The sequence below is a fragment of the Alosa pseudoharengus genome, unplaced genomic scaffold (assembly GCF_046254945.1).
Source record: "Alosa pseudoharengus isolate Yale_2024_CS ecotype anadromous, Long Island Sound unplaced genomic scaffold, YU_APseudo_1.1 YU_APseudo_1.1_scf_119, whole genome shotgun sequence".
NCBI lineage: Eukaryota > Metazoa > Chordata > Actinopteri > Clupeiformes > Clupeidae > Alosa > Alosa pseudoharengus.
The window spans coordinates 142,731-164,606 of record NW_027468586.1 but is presented as its reverse complement, the minus strand read 5'-3'; the positions used below and the strand labels follow the sequence as shown (position 1 = coordinate 164,606).

General features: G+C 39.5%; 1 long non-coding RNA gene across 7 annotated transcripts; it reads left to right on the top strand.

Annotated features, from left to right (window-relative positions):
- Positions 1-99: 99 nt before the first annotated feature.
- On the top strand, positions 100-21,367 carry LOC143118234 (uncharacterized). 7 transcript variants are annotated; one of them, XR_012986061.1, is made up of 10 exons: positions 100-211; positions 333-425; positions 16,465-16,587; positions 17,341-17,617; positions 19,849-19,942; positions 20,138-20,221; positions 20,336-20,425; positions 20,523-20,615; positions 20,747-20,823; positions 20,950-21,367. It is a non-coding gene; the product is annotated as an uncharacterized LOC143118234 (long non-coding RNA). The 7 variants fall into 7 exon arrangements; XR_012986060.1 differs by having other exon boundaries at positions 101-211; positions 363-425; XR_012986062.1 differs by lacking the exons at positions 100-211; positions 333-425 and adding an exon at positions 524-541.
- The last annotated feature ends 509 nt before the right edge of the window (positions 21,368-21,876 follow it).

Here is a 21,876-nt window from a genome sequence, read left to right as displayed (position 1 = left end):
AACCCACACACTGTTGGCAAAATATAAATGGCCCACCCACAACTGCTCAAGAAACAGGCACACCCACAATGAGTATTCCCTCTAGATGCCATCATTCATTAACCCTACATCCCTCTTACCACAGAGGTTCAGCAGTAATATTGTTTTCCAAATGAATATTCTAAGGTTTCAGATGATCTGAGGGTCAAATGATCAGAGGGTTACTGAGAAAGTGAGTATTAGTGGAGATAATTTTACTGATAGAAGTTTTGGGTTAAAAGGACAATTTAAGCAAAGTAGAGGAACATGTTTACCTGATGTCTCTGATCCCCCAGCTTGTGTATTCCTCTCAGCGCTAGTTTTATGTGCTTTTCTGAAAGCAGACTTTCCACTTCGGTTGTTGCCCTGCAGCTGGTGTCTCTCAAGGGCATGCTGGTCTGATTCAGGTATGTGGTGATAATGCTCACGATTTAGCTGGACCCTCCGATAGTAATCCTCACCCTGAACTGCATGGAAGCTGTGGCCATGGAAAAGAGACAACAGGACTGCCAGTATAGACAGAGTAAGAGAACGGTTACACCATCTTTTCGGGAACAAAGCAAACATCATGAGATGGCTACAACATTTAGTTGGCTGCCAAAAGTGGTTTTCTATAAAACTATTCCCTTTTGTTCTCCCTTTGCTCTGTTACTCTTCTCTCCTTTCGTCTATCCCTTTGTCCTCTTTTTAGTAAGTCTACATACTTTCAGACGTTCCAAGTCCCTGTCAAAGCCACACAGCCAGAAGGTCTAAGCAAATTCTTTCGTGGGAAAACAAGTGGGAGGGAAAAATAAAAAAGGAGGGAGAGAGCAGAAAACACAAATAGACAGAAAGAGAGATAATGGTAGTCAAAATGTTTTCTTTTGGATAAGTTGGCAAGTGTAAAGCTACAGTAGTCTTGAGGAGCAGGGGTTGTTTCTTTCCACCATTTCAACACATTGAAAGGGGGATACATACAGGGGAAAACAGCATTTCTACACAAATGCAATGTTAAAATAACATTTAAATTCCACACCTATATTGTACAACTAAATCAAAGGACTGGAAATAAACTTTAAGGAACCATGTTTTCATCTCACTGCTGAGAGAAGGGTTTTCTGCAAAGAGAGACACAGAAGGGGGATTTTGCATAGTATAGTTTAACATTCTAAAATGGATACTTTCGGTACTTGATTAGGATTCATGTTCGATGAATCATGTTCGAAGCCATTGAAAAGTCCAACGCAACCCTTAATGCTGACTGCATGTCATTATTTATTTATACACCATGAATTGATACAAAAGTTAGAGTTGCTGTGTCTTTGTGTTGCTTGGCAACCATTCTGATTTTTAGAACAAAGGGGTGGTGTTAGGCATGATGCAAAACAATGTCTAAAATCACCTTTCCTGTTCTACAATTGAAACCTACAGTAAGGTCTTGCAGGGCTTACTGCTTAATTGTTTCAGGGTGTACATCTTGTTTGGATTGAAAATATACAGTACAACATCCCAAAGTATACATTAAAGATCAATTAAGCAGCTTAACAGATGTGCATCACTGGGCCCCATTTTTTTATTATTATTTACACTTTAGTGAATGGCATATGTGTTGGCATGCTCCAAGTGAAAAAGAAATGTGCTCTCTGTCAAAAGAGCAGTAAGATTACATTAACTACAATAATTCCAAACAGTCAGCAAGGAAAGCACATTATGCTTATTTTTTTGAAGATTTAACATTCAAATCGATACTTTCTGTGACTGGTTATACCTCAGGTGGCTTTAAACATTCTCTACACCTAATTAACCTATTCATTATCATGTATCTCCAATTCTAGGGAGTTTTTCCCTTGCCCCTGTTACTCATGGGCTCTCTCTGAATGTTTAACGTTCTATAAAGCACAATGAGACGTGTATAAGTGAAATTAAATTGAAAATTAAATTGAAATAGAACATTTAGGCCAGTTAGTGAAACACCTTTTTGTTTATCATGTGTGACAGAGTGTGTGGGGAGAGTGATTCCTAGTATACAAAAACATGAGTGTGATTCCAAATTCATTCAGTCAGTCATTATCAATCACTTTCACTTCTCTTCATTGCTGTGGCCGTTTATGATCCAATCAGCAACATATCAGAAATATAAAAAAACAACATGTAACAGTTATTAAAGAAGAGTCAGTCATTCCCCTTTGTTGCTGTGGCCGTTTATGATCCAATCAGCAACATATCAGAAATACTATTATACTACTATGGATATATATAAAGGCTTTGCTGACAAATGCCTAGGCTAATGTGACAGTAGCCTACCTTGTATATAAACAGTTACCAGGTTCTAATACCCTGTTACCCAGGAACCTACCCGTTAAATTAACCTGATAATTTCCTGTTTACCACTAGGGTCACACAAGTTGGTAGTCTGAATAATAGGCAGAGACGTGATATTACAATACAAAAATATAATAATTTATTTATTCAAAACAGGATCAATGTACATGCACTTCAATAACAGAGCAACACCATCTAATGCCAGTCAGGATCGATCAATGTTGACACTAGATTGGGCTTGCCGTAGAGGGCAGATGTCAAAGCCTCTGAGGCGAAATCTGTGATTCAAACCACACTGCAAATCAAAATGAAAAGGTGACTTATCTAAACTAATTAACACAGCACACACAATAAGGGATAAACACCACCAGAGGAGAATAAACCCTCCAACATGCGCCCAATGCAGCCCCCAGCAGGAGAGACAAGCAACATACACAGGGAAAGCCCACTTGACAGTACATGCAGTATAAAAACAACAACAAATGAGTACAAATAAGACAAAACAAAATACAGAAAAAAGCACCGAGCATCAATAGAGCAGCAAGCAAACCAAACTCCCACACATGCACACTCATGCAACAAACACGCACGTCCGCACTAAACAGGCCCAAGCAGATAGCCACCACCAGGTTAGCTAGCAATTATGCATCAGAGACGCAGCGATGGAAGGCCACAGAGAGAAGCGGAAGGCGCTCCACACAGCAAACCCCAAACAGGAACAAAACAGCAAGGCCGTCACCACATCAGGATACCATACAGATCCTATAAGGAGTACAGAGTCATTACTCTAACGCAGTGTTTTTCAACCACTGTGCCGCGGCACACTAGTGAGAGATCATCAGGTGTGCCGCAGAAAATTACCCAAATGTCACTCACTCAGGGGCGTAGATTTGCGTGGAGACCGAAGGACGTGTCCACACCAATGTCAGATTACGACTGAAATGTCCCCACCAATATTCAGGTTGAAGTGGGGGGGAAAGCGCTCACATGCGCTACAGAGTTAAATACTTTCTCACTTTGCTGCGGATCATCTCGTACAGATCGTGTAATGTGCAGTAGCCTATAAAGGTAAATCGCGCTGATTTTAAGTTACCTATAATAACTAGTGAGCCGCAGGAGACGCTGCGCTTCAGCTTCACTTCACTGCAAGGCATATGAAGTGCGTCCAAATTCATCCATTCTTCTCTGTTGAACTCCTCGAGTAGGCTACTCATCACACATGTGTCACATGAAAGAGCCTTTTCTCAGCTTTTAAACGGTGCTATAGCCACTATTTGCTGTGATAAACAGTTCGCGAGAAAAATTTACTTCAAGAGATTTAATAATTATTCTCTGTGCCCATCTCCACATCCATTCGTCTCGGTGGAATATCTTAGGCCTACACACTCTTCACGCAACACATGACAACCCATATATCAGAATAAACAGCAGACCTTACCGAACACAACGGTGTAAAGCATTCCCGTGTATAGTTAGCTGTTCCAGAGTAATCCGGTTTTGAAATAAATTGTAGAAAAATTCAACATGGTCTTTCGGCTTTAAGCATTTCTTAAAACTGAGCTGTGCTTACATCGCCTAGATATCTGTAAATAGGCCTATTAGAAAATATACAGGCAGCTTATGGTTAAGAGTTGTCAATGTAGCCTTAATGATTCTTTTCACAAAATGCTAAGCATGCATGTATTTAAGTTTCTTAAAACTGAGCTGTGCTTAAATGGGTCAATGCATGATTTCATAACAGACCAAATAGAAAATAAATGTTAATATAGCCTACATATGTATACATATAAAATCAGATTATGTGCTACACAGTATAGATCAAGTTGGACAGTAGCACATTTTAATCATTTTATATCTATAGTGGCTGGTGAAAGAGTTGAGTGGCTTTTCCTTTTTTTTTTCCGGGGGAATTAGTGGGTAGTGTCCCCACCAAAGCTCAGACCAAACCTACGCCCTTGCACCCACTGGTCCAGAAAAGCAACTGTTGCATCAAAGAATTTAGAACAACATGCTCTCATTGATTGTATGATTGCACTATTTGTGGTATGCAGGCATTGTACAACGGGGGCCCCATATCCAGAATTCACAGAATCACATATCCAGTTCAAAACAACAATTAAACTAGATATAGTCACCTACAAATGACAGAGGGCGCTTGTTTTATTGAGCAGGTCTTGCATAGAAGCCAGGCCATCTGTGTATTATTTGAAATTTTAGGCTATGGTATGTTTATTTTTTCTTCACACAGGATGTTAGTGTGCCGTGGGACATTTTAAGTGTCAAAGGTGTGCCGTGGCACAAAAAAGGTTGAAAAACACTGCTCTAACGTTATGTTTAATGTAGGTAAATCGAGGTAAATAAAGCTAAAACCTACCATGCAACAGCTAACGTCAGATGTAGGGAGCCCGGACAGCGCAACACTCCGTGATGTTGCTGTAATTAACAGATAACGTAAGAGTGGCCTAGCTATGCGATAATGTTTGCACACAGGAAGGAGTACACCTACCTAAGCTGGAATTGATGAGCACACCGGGGGAAAGAGCAGCCGTGAGAATATCCAGCCAGTAGTTTAGCAGCGACTGCTGTTACTGGAATGTAAACAAAAGTTCTGAACTTTCCGGCACATCAGTGCACAAACGAATGTTCCTCAGACAAAGACTCCAGCCTACCTGGAGCAAATGGTGGAACAAACGTCGGGGATAGGCGATAGGTCGGTCAGAGTCGTCCCTGGACAAAGCAGACGTCTGCCCTAGATAGCCCCACTCCCTTTTTATGGAGCACAGCTGCCAATTACCCACTTACGAAGTAGGCGGGGCAGGAGCGAGACACAACAAAACCGATCACTATGCCCCAGGTAAGGACTCGTCCGGCTACACTAACAAATGTTTAGGCCCCGTTGATGCGGACTCCAAGCAGCCAGCCTTAGCTTGTTCTTAGCATATGTCGCAATTATTTGACTTTATACACAGACATTCAAGACTGGCAGCCTTAACCCCCCACAAGCGAGCCATATGGCAACTGTGGCAAGGAAAAACTCCCATATTCCAGGAAGAAACCTTGAGCAGAACCTGACTTAATAGGGGGAGCCCATCTGCTTCTGGCTGGCTGCGCCCTCCAATGGCAGCAGATGTAGAATAATCTGAAAAAGTAGTCTACAGGATAAGATGAGTTAACTAAAGGCTTTCCTATACAGGTATGTTTTCAAATCTTTTTTAAAAATATTTACTGAACTCGCCTGCTTGATGTACAGAGGCAGGGTGTTCCATTGTTTTGGGGCATAATGGATAAAAGCAGCTTCTCCACTTTGCTTGTGGAGCACTTTGGGTACAATTAAAAGATTACAATTGGATGATCTAAGTTTCCTTTGTGGTTGATATTAAAAGCTCAGAGATATATGAAGGTGCTATGCCATTTAGAGCTTTGTAGTAACATAACCTTAAAATCAATTCTATAGGAAACAGGGAGCCAGTGCAGTTCAGCCAACACAGGGGTGATGTGTTCTCTCTTCTTGGTCTTAGTTAAAAGTCTAGCCGCAGAGTTCTGTATGAGTGCCAATTTCTTTAGATGTTTTTTGGGAAGACCAGTGAAAAGTGCATTGCAGTAGTCTAACCTGCTAGTGATAAAAGCATGAATCATATCTGTCAACATTGGGCATTGAAAATAAGGGAGATTTCCCGGGTTTCTCACGCAGAATACGGGAAAATGTCAACATTCGTCCCCCAACGTTGGAAGGGTTGCAGTATTAGACGAAGCTGAAGTTGGCCGCACATTCAGAATGCGGTGTAGTCAAGTTTCCGTTCCACCTTAAATATTGCAATTTTCTACCGACAGGGGGCAGTGCTGACTGCAAATACGCGATGACACTGGCATTTGCCTAGTAGCAGACGAACATAGGCTACTCCTCACAGACGAATAAAAGCCTTTTTTTCTGGTGACTCCATTGTCGACCAATCTTTAAGTAAATGATACATGCTTTCTGTCAAATAAATCGGTTCATATTGCACTTGTTTTGGGGGGGCTTTTCTGTTTCTTCTTTACATGAGCTATATTTCATATTTTACAATTTATGCACTAGATTTGATACCCATTGCTCACACATGATTTGCCGTGAGATATTACACCACATCCCGATACAACAGTCTCTGAGCTTTCATTTGACACCATGTATGGCCAATTTCGTCGTGAAAATTCACCCTTTTATTACAATTGAAATTCCATGAGCTGTTTTTCATATTCCACAATGTATGCACTAGACTTGATACCTATTGCCCACACAACATTTGCCGTGAAATATTACACCACATCCCGATACTACCGTCTCACAGCGTTCATATGACACCCAGCATGCCAAACTTCGTCGTGGAAAATTGCCATTTTTGTTACATTTAAATTACATGAACTATATTTCATATTCCACAGTATATGCACTAGATTTGATACCTATGGTCCATACATCATTTGCCGTGAAATATTACACCACATCCCGAGACTACAGTCTCTGAGCTTTCATATGACACCTTGCATGCCAAATTCCATCGTGGAAAATGGGCCTATTTCATAGATTTAATTTACATGAGCTATATTTCATATTCCACAATTTATGCACTAGATTTGATACCTATTGCTCACACATCATTTGTCGTGAGATATTACACCACATCCCGATACTACAGTCTCTGAGCTTTCATTTGACACCTTGCATGGCCAATTTTGTCGTGGAAATTTACCCTTTTATTACAATTGAAATTACATGAGCTGTTTTTCATATTCCACAATGTATGCACTGGACTTGATACCTATTGCCCACACAACATTTGCCGTAAAATATTACACCACATCCCGATACTACCGTCTCACAGCGTTCATATGACACCCTGCATGCCAAACTTCGTCGTGGAAAATGGCCATTTTTCTTACATTTTAATTACATGAACTATATTTCATATTCCACAGTATATGCACTAGATTTGATACCTATGGCCCATACATCATTTGCCGTGAAATATTACACCACATCCCGAAACTACAGTCTCTGAGCTTTCATATGACACCTTGCATGCCAAATTCCATCGTGGAAAATGGCCATTTTCCTTACATTTAAGTTACATGAGCTATATTTCATATTTTACAATTTATGCACTAGATTTGATACCCATTGCCCACACATCATTTGCCGTGAAATATTACACCACATCCCGATACTACAGTCTCTGAGCTTTCATTTGACACCATGCAATTTCGTAGTGGAAAATGGGCCTATTTCATAGATTTAATTTACATGAGCTATATTTCATATTCCACAATTTATGCACTAGATTTGATACCTATTGCTCACACATCATTTGCCGTGAGATATTACACCACATCCCGATACTACAGTCTCTGAGCTTTCATTTGACACCATGCATGGCCAATTTTGTCGTGGAAATTTACCCTTTTATTACAATTGAAATTACATGAGCTGTTTTTCATATTCCACAATGTATGCACTGGACTTGATACCTATTGCCCACACAACATTTGCCGTAAAATATTACACCACATCCCGATACTACCGTCTCACAGCGTTCATATGACACCCTGCATGCCAAACTTCGTCGTGGAAAATGGCCATTTTTCTTACATTTTAATTACATGAACTATATTTCATATTCCAAAGTATATGCACTAGATTTGATACCTATGGCCCATACATCATTTGCCGTGAAATATTACACCACATCCCGAAACTACAGTCTCTGAGCTTTCATATGACACCTTGCATGCCAAATTCCATCGTGGAAAATGGCCATTTTCCTTACATTTAATTTACATGAGCTATATTTCATATTCCACAGTTTATGCACTAGATTTGATACCTATTGCCCACACATCATTTGCCGTGAAATATTACACCACATCCCGATACTACAGTCTCTGAGCTTTCATATGACACCCTGCATGCCAACTTTCGTTGTGGAAAATGGCCATATTTTATAGATTTACTTATTTCATATTTTACCATTTGTGCACTTGATTTGATTCCTATTGCCCAAACATCTTTTGCCGTAAAATATTACACCACATCCCGAAACTACAGTCTCTGAGCTTTCATATGACACCCTGCATGCCAACTTTCGTTGTGGAAAATGGCCATATTTTATAGATTTACTTATTTCATATTTTACCATTTGTGCACTTGATTTGATGCCTATTACCCAAACATCATTTGCCGTAAAATATTACACCACATCCCGAAACTACAGTCTCTGAGCTTTCATATGACACCCTGCATGCCAACTTTCGTCGTGGAAAATGGCCATATTTTATAGATTTACTTATTTCATATTTTACCATTTGTGCACTTGATTTGATGCCTATTACCCAAACATCATTTGCCGTAAAATATTACACCACATCCCGAAACTACAGTCTCTGAGCTTTCATATGACACCCTGCATGCCAACTTTCGTCGTGGAAAATGGCCATATTTTATAGATTTACTTATTTCATATTTTACCATTTGTGCACTTGATTTGATGCCTATTGCCCAAACATCATTTGCCGTAAAATATTACGCCACATCCCGAAACTACAGTCTCTGAGCTTTCATATGACACCTTGCATGCCAAATTCCATCGTGGAAAATGGCCATTTTCCTTACATTTAAGTTACATGAGCTATATTTCAGAAAAAAAGAATAACTGCACAATGGATGTAATTACACGCTCCTCGTGATCATTGTCAGATTTCAACAGTTATGACTGACAGTAGAAGTGTGAAATAAGAGAGCAATTCTCATTTATGCTATACATGAGCACACATAGAATTTGTGAGATTTTTTAAGTAGTGCAAAGTCTGTTGTATCTGGATGTGCTGTATGTCACGCCAAATAGGGATCAAATCTGCATAAATCGTAAAACATGAAATATAGCTCATAGAATTTCAATTGTAATGAAATGGGGATTTTCCATGACAAAATTGGCCATGCATGATGGCAAATGAAAGCTGAGAGACTGTAGTATCGGGATATGGTGTAATTGATGTATGGGCAATAGGTATCAAATCTAGTGAATAAATTGTAAAATATGAAATATAGCTCATATAAATTACATGTATGAAAAATGGCCATTTTCCACGATAGAATTTGGCATGCAGGGTGTCATATGAAAGCTCAAAGACTGTATCGGGATGAGGTGTAATATTTCAGGGCAAATGATGTGTGGGCAATAGGTATTAAGTATGGTAAAATATGAAATATAGCTCATGTAAATTAAATCTATGAAATATGTCCATTTTCCACAACGAAATTGGCCATGCATGGTGTCATATAAAAGCTCAGAGACTGCAGTATCGGGATGTGGTGTAATATTTCACGGCAAATTATGTTTGGGCCATAGGTATCAAATCTAGTGCATAAATTGTGGAATATGAAATATAGCTCATGTAAATTAAATCTATGAAAAAGGGCCATTTTCCACGATGGAATTTGGCATGCAGGGTGTAGGAACGCTGTGAGACATTAGTATCGGGATAGGGTGTAATGTTTCACGGCAAATGATGTGTGGGCAATAGGCATCAAATCTAGTGCATCATTTGTCAAATATGAAATATAGCTCATGTAACTTAAATGTAAGGAAAATGGCCATTTTCCACGACGAAATTTGGCATGCAGGGTGTCATAGGAACGCTGTGAGATGGTAGTATCGGGATGTGGTGTAATATTTTACGGCAAATGATGTTTGGGCAATAGGCATCAAATCTAGTGCATACATTTGTGGAATATGAAAAACAGCTCATGTAATTTCAATTGTAATAAAAGGGTGAATTTCCACGACGAAATTGGCCACGCATGGTGTCAAATGAAAGCTCAGAGACTGTAGTTTCGGGATGTGGTGTAATATTTCACGGCAAATGATGTGTGGGCAATAGGTATCAAATCTAGTGCATAAATTGTAAAATATGAAATATAGCTCATTTAACTTTAAATGTAAGGAAAATGGCCATTTTCCACGATGGAATTTGGCATGCAAGGTGTCATATGAAAGCTCAGAGACTGTAGTTTCGGGATAGGGTGTAATATTTCACGGCAAATGATGTGTGGGCAATAGGCATCAAATCTAGTGCATAATTTGTCAAATATGAAATATAGCTCATGTAAATTAAATCTATGAAAAAGGGTCATTTTCCACGATGGAATTTGGCATGCAGGGTGTCATAGGAACGCTGTGAGACGGTAGTATCGGGATAGGGTGTAATATTTCACGGCAAATGATGTGTGGGCAATAGGCATCAAATCTAGTGCATAATTTGTCAAATATGAAATATAGCTCATGTAACTTAAATGTAAGGAAAATGGCCATTTTCCACGACGAAATTTGGCATGCAGGGTGTCATAGGAACGATGTGAGATGGTAGTATCGGGATGTGGTGTAATATTTTACGGCAAATGATGTTTGGGCAATAGGCATCAAATCTAGTCCATACATTTGTGGAATATGAAAAACAGCTCATGTAATTTCAATTGTAATAAAAGGGTGAATTTCCACGACGAAATTGGCCACGCATGGTGTCAAATGAAAGCTCAGAGACTGTAGTTTCGGGATGTGGTGTAATATTTCACGGCAAATGATGTGTGGGCAATAGGTATCAAATCTAGTGCATAAATTGTAAAATATGAAATATAGCTCATTTAACTTAAATGTAAGGAAAATGGCCATTTTCCACGATGGAATTTGGCATGCAAGGTGTCATATGAAAGCTCAGAGACTGTAGTTTCGGGATGTGGTGTAATATTTCACGGCAAATGATGTATGGGCCATAGGTATCAAATCTAGTGCATATACTGTGGAATATGAAATATAGTTCATGTAATTAAAATGTAAGAAAAATGGCCATTTTCCACGACGAAGTTTGGCATGCAGGGTGGCATATGAACGCTGTGAGACGGTAGTATTGGGATGTGGTGTAATATTTTACGGCAAATGTTGTGTGGGCAATAGGTATCAAGTCCAGTGCATACATTGTGGAATATGAAAAACAGCTCATGTAATTTCAATTGTAATAAAAGGGTGAATTTCCACGACGAAATTGGCCATGCATTGTGTCAAATGAAAGCTCAGAGACTGTAGTTTCGGGATGTGGTGTAATATTTCACGGCAAATGATGTGTGGGCAATAGGCATCAAATCAAGTGCACAAATGGTAATATATATGAAATATAGCTCATGTAAAGTAAATCTATAAAATATGGCCATTTTCCACAACGAAATTTGGCATGCAGGGTGTCATATGAAAGCTCAGAGACTGCAGTATCGAGATGTGGTGTAATATTTCACGGCAAATGATGTATGGGCTATAGGTATCAAATCTAGTGCATAAATTGTGGAATATGAAATATAGCTCATGTAAATTAAATCTATGAAATATGGCCATTTTCCACGACGAAATTGGCCATGCATGGTGTCAAATGAAAGCACAGAGACTGTAGTTTCGGGATGTGGTGTAATATTTCACGGCAAATGATGTATGGGCTATAGGTATCAAATCTAGTGCATAAATTGTGGAATATGAAATATAGCTCATGTAAATTAAATCTATGAAATATGGCCATTTTCCACGACGAAATTGGCCATGCATGGTGTCAAATGAAAACACAGAGACTGTAGTTTCGGGATGTGGTGTAATATTTCACGGCAAATGATGTATGGACCATAGGTATCATATCTAGTGCATATACTGTGGAATATGAAATATAGTCATTTAAATGTAAAAAAATGGGCATTTTCCACGACGAAATTTGGCATGCTGGGTGTCATATGAACGCTGTGAGACGGTAGTATCGGGATGTGGTGTAATATCTCACGGCAAATCATGTGTGAGCAATGGGTATCAAATCTAGTGCATAAATTGTAAAATATGAAATATAGCTCATGTAAAGAAAGAACAGAAAAGCCCCCCCAAAACAAGTGCAATATGAACCGATTTATTTGACAGAAAGCATGTTGTATCATTTACTTAAAGATTGGTCGAAATTGCAATATTTAAGGTGGAATCGAAACTTAACTACACCGCATTCTGAATGTGCGGCCAACTTCAGCTTCGTCAGTATTAGTCCGTTTCGCAATTACAAGCTCGTGCATTGGGCAGCTAAACAATACAACAAAGTAGCCAACTTTATTTACGCCTAACAACAGCCTATATAATTTGGTCAACTTTATACAGCCCTAACAAGGCTAAAGTTCTGTAATCGATGCCCCCGTGTCATTCTCTCTCCTGCGCAAACATAATGTGTGCGTTCCAAGTAGCCTAGTGCGTAATTCTTCTTCATACAATTGAACAAATGCATTTGGTTATTTTAGAGAAAAATATAAACAGCCTGTCATGCAGTGTATGGGCTACAGTGCAGAGTTGGGAAGTTAGGCCAACTTGGAGTGAATATACAAACAGGGGGAATTCTTTCTCTACTCGTATACTGTAGCTATAGCCTGGTAGGCCGATACACACAGTGCGTGCGGCCGTACACTACAGGTGCCACTGAATCATGCTCTCACGACAACCACGCTGTCATGTTAAATAGTCTCACTGTCGCCTTTAAGCAAGCAAAACGATGCTTTGAAAACATCTGATTCGCTGGAAGGGCAAGGGGTAGCAACAGGACAACAGTACAGAGACTGACAAGTCCGATGGTAGAGCTAATGTTATGAGATTGTTAAAATACGGGATATTTACGGGAAAATATTAAAACGAGAAGACAGCGGGAAAAAAGTGAAAATACGTGAAAAACCCGGAAAGAACGGGAGGGTTGACAGCTATGGCATGAATTAGTTTTTCTGCATCTTGTTGGGTTAAAAAGGGCCGCACTTTGGCAATGTTTCTCAGGTGGAAATAGGCTGTCTGAGTAACTTTACTGATATAGGGCTTAAAACGTAACTCTGCATCTAAGATGACACCGAGGCTTGTTACTTTTGGTTTGACCTGATGCGCCAAGTTCCCAAGATTACTAAGAACAATGTCTCGCTTTGGTTTTGGTCCAACCAAAAAGCTCTGTTTTGTCATAATTTAGTTTCAAAAATGTTTTGCTCATCCACTGATTAATGGAGGTTAGGCATGCAGTGAGGGAGCAAAGGCCATCTGGGTTAGTTGGCTCCACAGAAATATACAATTGGGTATCATCTGCGTAGCTGTGGAAGTTAAATTATGCTGACTTATGATGTTTCCCAACGGAAGCATATACAGTGATGGCCAAAAGTGTTGGCACCCATGCTAAAGTTGACTGAAAAGAGGAATATAAAATCATCTTTTGGAAATTGATCTTAATGCCTTAAGTGAAAAATGAGGAAATATCTAACCTTTAAGGACACAAATTTTCTTAGTGAATGAATAATGTATCATAAATAAATAAATGTTCTTCCTTAAAATACAGGGGTCATAAGTATTGACACCCCTATGTTAAATTCCCATAGAGACAGGCAGATTTTTATTTTTAAAGGCCAGTTATTTCATGGATCCAGAATACTGTGCATCCTGATAAAGTTACCTTGGCCTTTGGAATTAAAATAGCCCCACATCATCACATACCCTTCACCATACCTAGAGATTGGCATGGGTGTTATTTCAGTTAGCCTATTAGCTGGTTTGATGCTCACTGAGCTCAATGCAAATCAAACCAGCTAATAGGTAATAGATATTTCCTCATTTTTCACTTAAGGCATTAAGATCAATTTCCAAAAGATGATTTTATATTCCTCTTTTCAGTCAACTTTAGCATGGGTGCCAACACTTTTGGCCATCACTGTATAGGGAAAAGAGCAGGGGACCAAGGCAGCTCCCCTGGGCCACACCAAAAGGCAAGTCATGTTTTACAGACACATGATCTCCTAGACTGATATAAAAATCTCTGCCAGTAATGTAGGTTTGAAACCAGTTCAGAGCATTATCAGAGAGACCCACCCACTTCGCAAGGTGGTGAATTAGAATGCTATGATCAATGGTGTCAAATGCCGCATTCAAATCTAGAAGAATAAGGATTGAGACTTTGTTTGAGTCAGTAGCCAGTCTAAGATCATTGACTATTTTTGCTAGAGCCGTTTCTGTGCTGTGATTTGGAATTTTTCAAGGATACTGTTTTCGTTCAGGAAGGTATTTAACTGATTACAAACGACTTTTTCAAGTACCTTGCTCAGGAACGGTAGGTTTGATATAGGCCTGTAGTTGCTCAGATTAGGTCAAGATTCGACTTTTTAAGTAAAGGTTTCACAACAGCGGTTTTAAAAGCAGTTGGAAATATACCTGTTTCTAATGAGGTATTTATTACCTTGAGAATAAAGGGAGCTAAGCTATCATATACATTTTTGAGGAATCTAGTAGGGATTGGATCCAAAGCACATGTTGAAGAGCCGGTTTGAGCTATAATTTTACTAAGCTCAGTTTGAGTAATAGTGCTAAAGACCCTTAATTTTGGGGGGCTGTTTTTGGGTGTACTATCAAACATATTACCTGTTACCAATAGCCTCCCTTATAGAAATTACTTTGTTTTTGAAGAAGTCTGCAAATTCTTCGCATCTTAGAGAGGATGCCTGACTGAGTGTATCAAAAGGTGTTTGATGCAATAGCCTATCAATGGTGGATAGGCTCAAGGTATGTTTTCCACAAAAAATGTTGCAGAGTCTCTAGGGAATATTGCACTACGGTCCTTTATGTTGTTGCACATAGCGAAACAGGAAGTTAATGACTCTGTTTTAGATGTAAACCTACCAGCACTTTTAGCTGTTCATGACATGTTTGATTATTGTCATTTCACTGCTATCGTTCAGTAAAGCAAGTGAACAAGTCCATGGTAGAACTTCAGACATTACCACAAAGTAATGAAATACATGTGGCAGGGCATCTTTAAACTTTTGCAATTGATATTGTTTTCTGCCCAGGAATTCTGAGGAGCGGAGTGGACTGCAGATCAACAGAATCCGTGAAATAGCCACGGACGCTTAACTCAAAATCCGTGGTGGGCCCACGGAATCACTGAAATTTCCGTGAAACTCACACGGATTTCGATTCAATGCAAGTTAATGACACTCATATCCCGTGGCTATTTCACGGATCCCCGTTTAAACAACTGAGTGCAGATTTCGCTCAACGGACGTTGTTATCTTATTGGGAAACACACTTTTGATACATTCAGTTCGATTTTTATTGCCTTTTTTAGTGTCTGTGTAATGTTAGCCTGTCAGGCGTTGCATTCCATCCCTGTTTCAACAACTGAGTGCAGATTTCCTCTCAACGGAAGTTACATTTCCGTGAAACACACACGGATTTCGTTCCAATGCAAGTTAATGACAATATATTCCGTGGCTATTTCACGGATCCCCGTTTAACAACTGAGTGCAGATTTCGCTCAACGGATGTTGTTATCTTATTGGGAAACACACTTTTGATACAATCAGTTCGATTTTTATGTAATGTTAGCCTGTCAGGCGTTGCATTCCATCCCTGTTTCAACAACTGAGTGCAGATTTCGCTCAACGGAAGTTACATTTCCGTGAAACACACACAGATTTCGTTCCAATGCAAGTTAATGACAATATATTCCGTGGCCCACACACGGATCCCCCGTTTCAACAACTGAGTACAGATTTCGGTCAACTGACTTTTATAACTTTGGGATACATGGATATTGAATAATTACAGTCGTTTCAGGACTGCATATTTGCCGTTGGCTTAAATGATGCCCTTATTTAAGTGGGATATTTAATAAAAACGTTCTCACTTCTCATTTCAGCGAGGCATAGTAACCGTTGCTAGGTAAACAAAGCCCATGTCAGAAGCGTATCCCCAGAGAATGTCAACTTAAAAAGAATAGCTTACTGATAGCACTAGTTCTTTCGTCTCAATACTGATTATGAAGTTGTTATAAATGTAATACACTACTGCAGAAATGTTTATATTGCTTAAGGTGGAAATAAAGTTCTTTGGCAAAGAGATGCATTCTGGGAAGTGATGTGTTTAAATGTAATGGCTACATATACCCAAGTTTCTTTCATTCGGAGATTTATGCTCATTATTTTACAAATTTGAGCAAGGATATAAAATATTAAGACTGTACTTTTTCATTGCTATTGATATTTTGGCGCAATTTTGTGCATCGCGTCACTGTGTGCGACGATCCCAGGGCGACGCTCGAAAAAGGAAACAGCCCCAGTGTGATAGGCTGGTTGCTGTCATGTGACACACGCCACCACAAGAAAGCGGAAACGCATCGTAGAGCGAGAGCTGGCTGGCTATGTGGGGTAAGGTAAGTTAAACTACGTTAATTTAGTAAATAAATAATAATGGTGTTGTTTTTTGTTGTTTCGAACAAAATATAGGTATACTTATCATGACCAAAAACCCTTCATGCTGTAAAACAACTAGAATCACGCGAAATTAGTGCAATTTCTTAGTGAATGTCTTATAATGGTAAAAGACGTGGACAAATGCGTGATAATTAGCCAAATAAATAATTGTTATGGTTATTTGGTTAAATTATCGAAATGAGTGCGATGGTGATTGAGATGGTGTTTGACATTAAATTATAAGCAGGTCTGTTTCACATAATAAGCTATTTGTTTCTTTGGGTCTGGGTAATTCATGTGACAAAAAATTCTGTTATGCTACTACCGTTTTTCTGAAAAACAAAGCAACATTTCTATCTCCAAAATAATGCATTTCTGAGTGTACTACGTAGTGCATGCAGCTTTTAATGTCCAAAGTAGCCTATACTGATTTTCCTGCATAAGAACTACAAATACTCCTTCAAAACTACAGTGTTGACACTTGAAGTTGTGGAGTTATATTTTAGTAGCCTATTCTATAATAGAATAAATACCCACATCAGTTTTACCCTTGTCTCACCTGTATACAAGGGTACAAGGTGTATGAATTGCAGTAGTGATCAAATGAAAAAGGAAAGAAAGGTGTCCTGATGTGTTGTTTAGGGATGGTGCTGCAATGTTTTCTCGACATATCTTTATGTCTTTTTTTCTCCCCTCTACTTATGTTTTCACAGATCCTTGCTCCTGATATCCTGATGTATGGGTTGCATTTCATTAAATTACTCCAACAGAACACTCACAGAAAGGAGAGTGGTGTCAAACTACAAGACAGCCAGTATGTAAGCAAGGCCTTGTTTGTCCTTGTTTGGCTACTCATTTGTCAACTTCCTGAAGAGGCTGAAGCATGCTGGCCTTGACACCTCAGTCCTTGCTTCCATTAACAGCTGTGTTATGGAGTGCATCCTCACATCATGGTCTACTGCAGCGGTGGATACAGAGGACAATTGGCAGGTATTTTACATCACTTTTACATTACTTTTACTGTGATTTTGCTAGATATGGTTGTCGCTGTGCTAAATATAGGCCCATATTGTAGATTTAGATTGTTTCTACAGATTGTAGAAAGTAGATTGAACTGATACATTTAGGCCTACACTGTTAAGGGACAGCTGAATTGACCACCTAAACCATATATTTTCTGAAAGCCTATAGCCTCTAGATGTCAATTAATATACATTAAGACATGTCCCACCTTCCCACTGACTTTGGTGCATCATAAGGCGTACATAGGCCCATATTGTAGATCGAGAAACGCATTGTACAGCTGATATATTTAGGCCTACACTGTTAAGGGACAGCTGAATTGACCACCTAAACCATATATTTTCTGAAAGCCTATAGCCTCTAGATGTCAATTAATTAAGACATGTCCTACCTTCCTACTGACTTTGACATATCAAAACTCCACCTCTGAAATGGGAGTGGTCAACTTTTTTTATGTTTTTCCTTCACTGTTTTTTTTGTGGGTGTCTCAGAGATCCCACCTTTGGAACATTTGTCAGGGGCCTCAAGGGGGTGCCGTGCGTTTTGGTCCCATCCCTCTAGCACCTAGCTTTACCGCGCCAGCAGAGGGAAACCTTGTATGTTTCGAACCGTTTATCTCCTTCCGGGAATAATCCACCGACTCCAAACTGAGCCTGGCTTGTTTGTGATGTCCCGTTGTTCAACATATTCTGATTTCATACTGATCGGATCAACATAAGTGTGCTTTTTGGCTAAAAATTGAAAAATGGCTAAATGTTAAAGCAACACCAAAGAGTTTTTTGTACCTTAAAATAGTGTTTCCAAAATCGTTTCAGTGGTTCATCAACTCGTAACAGGGTGAACGGCACTTTCTGCATCCGCTTCGAGGCCCTCTATCGGCTATAACCGCACTATGTAAGTTTGCCGGATCGGGTAGCGGATATGTAGTTCGATGGAATGAGACATGAGAAACTACAAATTTGACTTGCATCTGATGTCGCAATACATCGTACTTTCATAAAATCATGCAACATATTCTACCTTGTCTGTGGACATTGTTATTTGCAAAGCTGGTGCTGGATAAACAAATAGTGCGTGCGACAGAGGAAAAGTTCTTTGGTGTTGCTTTAAATTGCCAAAAAAGTAGGCACAATGCTTTGCGTTACAGCTAGAGCGATGAAACTTTGCACGCTCTATGTGGGTCTTGTGCAGAAGGTCTGACTTGAATTTCAGCCTCGTAGCTCCATGCTACCACCCAAAACTCCACCTCTGAAGTGGGAGTGGTCAACTTTTTTAAAGTTTTTCCTTCACTGTTTTTTTTGTGGGTGTCTCAGATATCCCACCTTTGGAACAGTTGTCAGGGGCCTCAAGGCGGTGCCGTGCGTCTTGGTCCCATCCCTCTAGCACCTAGCGTTACCGCAGCAGAAGAGGGAAACCTTGTATGTTTCGAACCGTTTATCTCCTTCCGGGAATAATCCACCGACTCCAAACTGAGCCTGGCTTGTTTGTAATGTCCCGTTGTTCAACATATTCTGATTTCATACTGATCAGACCAACATAAGTGAGTTTTTTGGCTAAAAATGTAAAAATGGCTAAACGTTAGCAATTCCACTGCTTTGTTATTTTGCCACCATATGTACCCTAGCAACACCCAAGCAACCACCTTAATTACCCTAGCAACACCCAAGCAACCATCTTAATTACCCTAGCAACCACTTGTATAATGTCAAGCTAGCAACCACCATAGCAACCAACATGCTTACCCTAACAACCACCATAGCAACCATGTTATTTTGCATAGCAACCACCATATCTACCTTAGCAACACCATAGCAACCATTCAATTTACCCTAGCAACAACCACAATATGACCATAGTAACCACATGACATGTCCTAATGTATGTTAAATCACACCTACAACTGACCAGCTTTCAGAAAATATATGGTTTGCATGGCTGAAACTGCTTTGCCTTTGAGTTGGAGCTCAAAACTTATCATATGTGTACCTCGTTCGCCAATATACAAAATAGTGCCATGTATAGAGTTATGAACACTGATCGTATGATATGCAAAAGTCTGCAGGAAAGTAGGTCAGGCTTTCAGAATACAGTGGGACATGTCTCAATTCATGCTAATATTGGGTGCAGTGAAGAAAGAAAGGGAGGGAGGCTGCTTTTAAAAGAGAGGGAAAGTATAATATTTTTAATATTGTTTTCAGATGAAGAATTGGTGCGGTGGTGAGGCTGGAGCACCCCTGGCTTTTGCCGTATGGGTTGACTTCAGCAGTGAGTCACCCACCGTTAATTTCACAGGTATATGTAATATGTTTTTATTCAACAACATTTCAATGATGAGATCTATCGAAGATGACATTCAATGGAAGAACAATTATTTTAGTATGGTCACAATCTGGCCCTGAGTTTTGATAAAAATGATATTGACATGGCAACACAAACCGAATTGATAATGGATTTTAAGGGTTTTTTTCCCGGTTACGGTTCATTTAGGGCCAAAGTATCTTGAGGCCTTTTGGACCAATGACAGGAAGGCTGAGCTGCTAAACATGTACACTAATAGGGGTGTGTCAAGTGGTATGTATAAATGAAAGTGGTGTTAAGGTTTGTTTCTGTGTCAATCCTTTCTTGAAGTTCAGAAAAGGAACCTTAACATTTGTTTTTAATGACACTGAGCGTACTGTCTTACAGATGCTTTGGGGGGTGAGAGGCCATACGTTGACCCTGATATCAGTGGCACACATTGCCGGATGGCAATTGGCCGTCTGATAAAAGAACATGGTATGACTGGCATTGTATGTTTTCAATTTCCTTATTTAAAGATCAAAATGATGCAGACTACTGAATCTGATTACACTTTAACACCCTTCTATCTCAGCACTGAGTCAGGGTTTGTCTCGGTCTGAATATCTGCCACAACACAGGCCGCCTTGGTGGCCTGAGGAATTGCCCTTTGCCTCAGTCAGTGACGGTATGTTAATATTGACCAACTATTACTGTTTCAACTGCATGCACACAGCTGTTGCAACATGATTTGACTTTTCATAAGAGTATATGATAAAACCAGTAATGATGCATTGTTTGCCATTTTTTATGGAAAAGGTGAAGGGCGTAAAGCTTTCACTGCTGAAAAGCTGAGGCAGGTGGTACGCTCATACAATGCGTATTACAATCTCCAGGTATATATACAAATGCATGAACCTGTCTAAAACCTTTTGCATACCAGTGTGTTTTACAGACTAAAACAGATTTGTACACACATATCTAACAATAATGTGCTTTTCCTTTAATCTGTTGAGCTGCAGCAGTCTGTTGAGGCACCACCATCACCCCCATCACCAGCACCAGCAGCAACACCAACAGCAGCACAAACACCACCAGCACCACAAACACCACCAGCAGCAGCGGCAGATCATAAAGAAGGATCACAATACTACATGTCATTTCCTTTAATGTGTCAACATCTTTTGGAAAAGTAAAGCATCTATCATCATAAAGCAATCTCACTTTTCTTTGTTGATAAGCTACGTGTTTTTCATCGTAATTGATTCAATATCCAAGTGTGACAGTTTTGGTGTACCATGAACAGAACAGGACAATTGGAAACAGTTAGCCACCTATGTTACAGAGTCTAAAAACAAGCAGATTAGCACTAGCAGATTTAGAAATAGCTTCTTTCCCAATGCAATAACAATAAAGGAATTCATTCATTTAGTCATTTCAGTTTGTATTACTACTTTCATTATTATTGTTGTAATCTCACATGTACTATGGCTATCATAATTAAAATGAGATAGATACATAGATAATGTGTCAGTGAAAATACATATATGAGCCAATGTTCCAGCAGATGGGGTATGGATATCGGGCATGCATATCCACTCCTAGGTCTATTCTCCTACACTCCCCCTGTAGTAGCCAGCATTACATTGAAATCTCTCACTTTGGCCTATAGGACACTGACTGGATCTGCTCCTTGTTATTTTAATTCAATGATCAAGATGTACTTCCCCAACCGCCCACTGCTGTCTTCTGATTACCATTTGTTCTGTCGACCACTCATGAACGCTAAATTCAAGACTCTTCCTCAGTGGTTCCATGTGGGTGCAATAAGTTGCACAGTGCTCTTTGTTCCTGTGATAGTTTACAGTGTTTTAAAAGGGGTCTAAAGGCACATTTGTTCAACATGCACTTAGTCCATTAAACAGTAAGCAACTTGTTATTATATCATT